Source organism: Curcuma longa, unplaced genomic scaffold, assembly GCF_044706935.1.
Source record: "Curcuma longa cultivar G26 ecotype Majalengka, Jawa Barat unplaced genomic scaffold, ITB_CL_G26_1.1 contig_25858, whole genome shotgun sequence".
Lineage (NCBI taxonomy): Eukaryota > Viridiplantae > Streptophyta > Magnoliopsida > Zingiberales > Zingiberaceae > Curcuma > Curcuma longa.
The window spans coordinates 1-6,333 of record NW_027432901.1 but is presented as its reverse complement, the minus strand read 5'-3'; the positions used below and the strand labels follow the sequence as shown (position 1 = coordinate 6,333).

The window sequence follows — 6,333 nt, the reverse complement described above, 5'->3', positions numbered from 1 at the left end:
GATCCAGATATGCATACATCTTTACAAAATCCCTCTAATTAAATTTTTCCTTCTCTCATTCTGCTGACTGATTTGAACGTTAGTCTGCCGATGGTTACATCATCTGACCCTCCCTTGACTGTCCTAATGTTTGCAGGATCGCAGGGTCCATCATCTCCTTTCTCTTTGTGAAGTCAACCTTGATCCAGCCGATGAGAGGCAATCTCAACAAAACAATAAGAATCAAATCTGAACAGAGTAATAAATGATATAAATGCATGCGTTGCCTCGTTGTTCATGCATGTGACGATCGAGATACAAGGCTGCATGAGTTGCTCGTGCTCAAAATCTCCCCTACGACCACAGTGCATAAAGTATCTCTCTAGAACTGGAGGCTGTGACGCGTAAAGTTCCTCAGAATCATTATATAAAGGGGTATTTTTATTTATATAAAAAGTCTTTGCACTTTTTTTTTCTTAAATAGAGGTATTTAAATCTTTACGTATCTAATTAATCTTTGAGATGTACGATTCTACGAGAATCCATCATGTGGGTTTGGAGTCAAACGTAGGCGCCTGATCTTTTTGATCTCGTGGATTCTCTAGAATTGACTGTTTCATTGGTACACTAATTCCATGCATGAACATTTGGCTTGGCATTATTATATTGAACTCGCGTTGAGTTGGGTAAGGAAGCACCAATGAGCAGCGCCATTATGTGCCTAAGTATTATTAGCTAGCGTTCACATCGTTGAGTTGTTGGGTGCTTTAGGTGTAATTAATGAGATATATTTATAACACGCCACGTGAAACCACAACACCATTATGTCATCATCACAATTGGAAATCAAAATTGCCCCCGGGACACAAGATGGTTAGAGATGTGATTGTCCCTGGTGTAATGGTGCCGCGGTAAGACATTCAGGTTGTCACTCATCTACAATTCGAGGGGCGTAATCAAAGGATGTTGGACGTTCTGGCTGACCGCTGCGTGTACTTTCCGATTTACTCTGGTATCCGATAAGAAACTTCCGTGAGCTGAACCAATCACCCCAGAGATAGTAGACTAACTGAGATATATTTATTTATTTATTTATTTTTTTAAGAGATGTGGTTGAATCTCGACCTCAAAAATTCAATTCAATTCGATGGGATGGTCATAAATGTGGCGGTTGAATCTCGACGTCGAAAGTTCTATTCTTTAATAATGTATTTATGGGACGCATATGATATTAGAAAATCTAATATTGGCCGATTCATTTTCTAGATTTATCTGGTGGTATAATAAATAACTTTAAATATATATATATAGAATTTTGACATATTAAAGCATACTAAGTATAAAATAAATAATTTTTTTTAGAATTTAAATTTTAATATTTAATATTTAATATTTAATTTAAAGATAGTAAAAAAAATTACACTAGGTGTTTAGGGATGATACTCACCAATAGTATTCAACATGATATTTATATATATATAAATCAGGTTGATCAATAATTATCTTATTAAATTTATAAATAAATAAATAAACCAAAATAAACAAATTTATAACATCTAACTTACTAATTAATAAAAAAATTAAAAAATATAAAAATTTTAAATAATTAAATGAACTCAAATTGATATCTTCATAATCTTTTTAAAAAATTAAACCAAACTTAAACAGTATTTCAATGAGTTAATTCATTTTAAATTTAATTTGGATTGGTTCAATTTTTTTATTAAATAAATTTAAACAACATAAAATCAGTCAGGCTTTAAAAAAAATGTTTTCCCATTTATTTATATTGGTCACTGTAATTTTTGAAAATTCGTATTCGCCCTCATAAATCCAATTGTGAGGGCGTAAAAGTGAAAATTGCATTTAAGCCATTGGAGTGAAGGCATCATCAAGGCCGGTCCCTTGGGTCACAGTAGACGAGAGGGAGAGATGGCGGCCGAGAAGCCGGAAATTGTACGGAAGGCGGAGTTCCTGATTGCGGAAACCATGTGCGGTCGCGACGCTTCTCACGACGCAGCTCACGCTTTTAGAGTGCGGGATGTTGCCCTTTCCCTTGCTAAAGAGGAGGCCTTGAGCCCTTCCTCTCTCGAGATCGTAAGGATCCACTCCTCCCATCTTCTCCATCCGCATCTTTTCTTATTTATATCGTATGATCACGTTGTTCGTGACCAAGTTTAGAGCTTTAGGATCGATGATAGTTTCACAGGTAGTGTTTATTGTTGGAAGGGATAAAGAATCAGTCCTTTGTGTATAATTAAGCAACTTGTCCTGGAATGTGAACTTGAAATGGGTTTAGGGCACATCAAATCCAGGTAACTTGTTTTCCTATGTGCATCAGTCTTGAATTCTGCTATTCTAATTACTTAATGTGATGAATGTAGACTATCAATGAGTTCCATGCTCATGTAATTCAGTGGTTGCCTATAGACCTTCATATGCATATCTAGTTATGCGTTGTTTCACTGCAGACATGTTATTTTAATATTCAATTGGTTCACCTAGACTTGTCTAGCACCTAGCTTTACCCAACTTAGTATATTTAATTCAAACTCAAAAATTCAACAAAGAGAAAAAAAAAATCTTGATTGAAAAGAATACAGTTAGCATAATGAAATTGGCAATTTATGATGATGTATATCATAAAAAAGGAGAATATGCTTGGGTCATGTATCGTGAGATATTTAATTTCAAAATGTTTGAAAGATGACTGACTATTTCTACCAAGAAGAAGCTTCAGATTCATGAAAAGTACTAATAGTGAATCATGGCCTGGTACAAATTAAAAGAGTAAGAAGAGTAATGTTTTCGAGGAATTCAACGATGATTATTTTTCCAAAGAAAAATCACCTATTTTTCTCCTCAATTTGGAAAAGTTTCCATTAAGCACCATCTGCTACGCTTATTATAAGTATTAAGAACTATACCTTGTCAACATTTTTTTTGTTCATGGTAGGTGTAAATTATTTTTGAACAGTTATATTACTATTGGTGCTATGGTAATCACGTATCTTAACTTTTGAATAGGTTGAACTTGCTGCTCTTCTTCATGACATAGGTAACAGTTTATCATTGTTTGTGGAATGCTGGATAAGAGTTTTGTAATTCAACTGAATTTTGCAATTGTTTGTCTTAATGCAGGAGATTACAAGTATACAAAGTAAGTATGATATTTTCTATTACATCTCTCTCTCTCTCTCTCTCTCTCTCTCACACACACACACACACACACAGGTTAGTGGTCATCTATTTCATGATTTCATCGACATTTTCATTTAAGATAATTATTTATTTTAATGACTTCTGAACTTAGTTTCTGTTTTGCTGTATTTGTGATGTCATTGCTTTATTGCAAAGTGCAAAAAAAAAAATCATTTCTATCCTTGCTTGCAATTTTGTTGCTTGAATTTTAAATGGCATTTATTCCCAACGGGCCAGCATATTGAGGCCCAATACGTTGTTGTAGCGCTGCAGATATTTCTCTTTCCAACCACACAATTACTAGTACCCCTATTGTAATTCCCAATATGGATTAAAATGGGTACAAAAGTCCATATTAGCCCATGGACCTCTTTTAAGGATTTCTATGTAGAAAGAAATTCATAATTTGTACTTTTGTTAGGGATTTGGTGGAGGACACAACCATCATAGAGAAGTTTCTAAGGAAGGGACTGATGAAAGAAAGGGAAAAAATCCTGAGTATTATTAAGCAACATGGGGGTGATCTTTTTCTTCCCTCACTTTGACTTTTTTGCTAGTTGATTATGAACTCAAGTCATGTTATTTTTTGCACAAGACAGGAGAAATATATAGTGATAAAAGAATAATTAACATTATATCCCCCTATCTATGACTCAAAGAACACAAAAGATAAACCATGCATTGACTTCACCTCATCCCACAAAGGATATCCTATAAAGAAAAAAAACTTCAAAAGAAAAGCGCCATCTTCACCTCAATTGAATGTTTTTTTCCTTGAAATAATAGCAAGGCAAAAACTGATAAATTTCATAGACACTTTTCAACCAATAAGCTCTCTAAGAGATATTTAAGTATTCGAGAGTACAAACAGTTGTCTATAATTTTTGTGCTTCTTGAAATTTCATGCTATGAAAACATGATAATTGCATTGCAATCTTTGCCTGAAATCTCTAATTGGTTAGTGAAATGTAAGATAGGGTTGCAAAAGACAGAGTCACACATTCATGATGTTGTGTCGTAAGGTACTGGAACTAGTTGAGTTGAAGTTCATACTGAACCTGGAATTTGAACTTTTGTCAACTTCTAAACAGCTCTTATAAACTGACTGTTTTATATACTTGTCTACTATGTGAAGCAGTTAGCGTCCCCTTTGGCTTTTCTGATTATTGTTGACTAAACCAACACAACTTTATTTTTAACCTTATTTACCTTAGGGTTCAAAAATGAAGTTGCCTGCGCATCTTTTTCTAATTCTTCTCTGGAATTCTGCATAGTTCAAGATGCTGACCGTCTCGATGCAATTGGTGCAATTGGTAATTTCTTTTACTTGAGTTCATGCATACCACGTCCCTTGGTGTAATCAATATGGAATTCTATATTCTAATGTTATATTTGATGCAATAGTTGCAATGAGCAATAAATTTGGAGCCCTTTAACATATAATAACTATAAAGATATTCCACTGAGTATAATCAAGATTGATTTAAGTTTATTAGACTTGCTTGCTGATATGCTGACTATGCTTTTGTTGTCATGCTATTTTTCCATGTTTTGTCCTGTTGATTTTGCATGCCTTGGACAGGAGTTGCTCGATGCTTTGTATATGGTGGAAGTAAGAATCATGTAATGTATGACCCTGAGATACCACCTCGCGAGGATTTAACAAAAGAGAAGTATACCATGAAAGATGCAAAGACTACCATCATAAATCATTTTCACGAGAAGCTTTTCAAACTGAAGGATTTGATGAAGACAAAGGTATGAATCTTGTGCGACAGATGAAACAAACACGAGTACTTTTCCAGTAAAGTTTTACTCTATTAATCAACAAATCAACACCTATGATCCATCTGCATCCTTGGAAAGTATCTTAGTCTAAGATAGGCAAGCAGAGACAGAAGAAAGGATATGGAAATATATATATCATTGCGGGGAGATAAAAAAGATAGAAAAGAGATGATAATTTTAACTTTCCAATTGTTCCATCTTCCTTCCTCGCAATACAACTCCTCCCCAGTTTCCTTCTTCATCTTCTTTCTTCTGCACCCTTCTACAGCCTGCTGAATGAGCTGCTGGTTTAACTACCCACTACAAGTGATGCAACCAATCTGGCTAATAATAAGGGCAAATAGATTTTTGGAGATTGGATTAATTCCAGATTGAACATGATTCTTCATAATTCATGCATCTGCATTTTTTTTTTTTCGTTTGAATATGATCACTTTTTCTTTGCACTTGCACTTTTTATTCCACCCATCTTCTGACCTTCATACAATGCTAAGATTGATCATATTATTTGACATATTTTGCAAACTCAAATGGTAGAAAAAGATCTAAATAACTACCAATTTATCCTTGTTAGTTGTTACTGCTGTTTGCCAATACCTCATAATTGGTTGATCTCTATAGGCTGGTAAAAGAAGAGCAGAGACGGCACAAGTTTATGGAGGATTTCTTAGCAGAGTTCCATATGGAATGGGACGGGAGAGCTTGACCTGTCGGCTTGTCTTGTATTTTGCTCATTATCTATCAGATTAAACAGGCACCATTTCAGATCGATTATCATTTCTGTGCTTGCGGAAATACAACTATTTGATCTTGTCGAGAAGATCGTCCAAAGTCCATCAGATTGAGTAATATGACCATCATATTGGATAAGATTGCAGTGACAATGGTTTTCCATGTTGAAATTATTATTATTATTATATAATCGAGTTGCCGGATATACAGGGTAATTTGAATTGAAATTACAATTGAAATAACTCAGATGTGTGACAAACATTGATCGATTTAAGTGCTGCTATGTGCAAATAGTGTTCACACATTAAGTGGGTTTGTGCGATCCAAACCTTAGATTTGTGCGTCCCATAATAAGTCTCAGTCTTAAATGCAACTCAACTCTCAATGTGAGAATAATATCTCATTCACATGGGAGTTTATTTCCATCCACCATTTTGTTCCATTCACGTTTTCCAACATTCCAATCTTTGTTTAACTTAGCAAAAATGTGTATGTTGAATGCATGCTGGTGAAGCTCGATATGAAATAAACAAGAACTACCCCTTTAGCAAATCATTGTTAGTTCAACAAAGGTTCTAGTCTACATCAGTAAAGAGAAAATTAGATGGTTGTTATTTGTTGTTCTTCACGTTT

At 34.5% G+C, this 6,333-nt stretch overlaps 1 pseudogene; it reads left to right on the top strand.

Annotated features, from left to right (window-relative positions):
• Positions 1-1,889: 1,889 nt before the first annotated feature.
• Positions 1,890-5,905, top strand: LOC141818745 (uncharacterized; annotated as a pseudogene).
• The last annotated feature ends 428 nt before the right edge of the window (positions 5,906-6,333 follow it).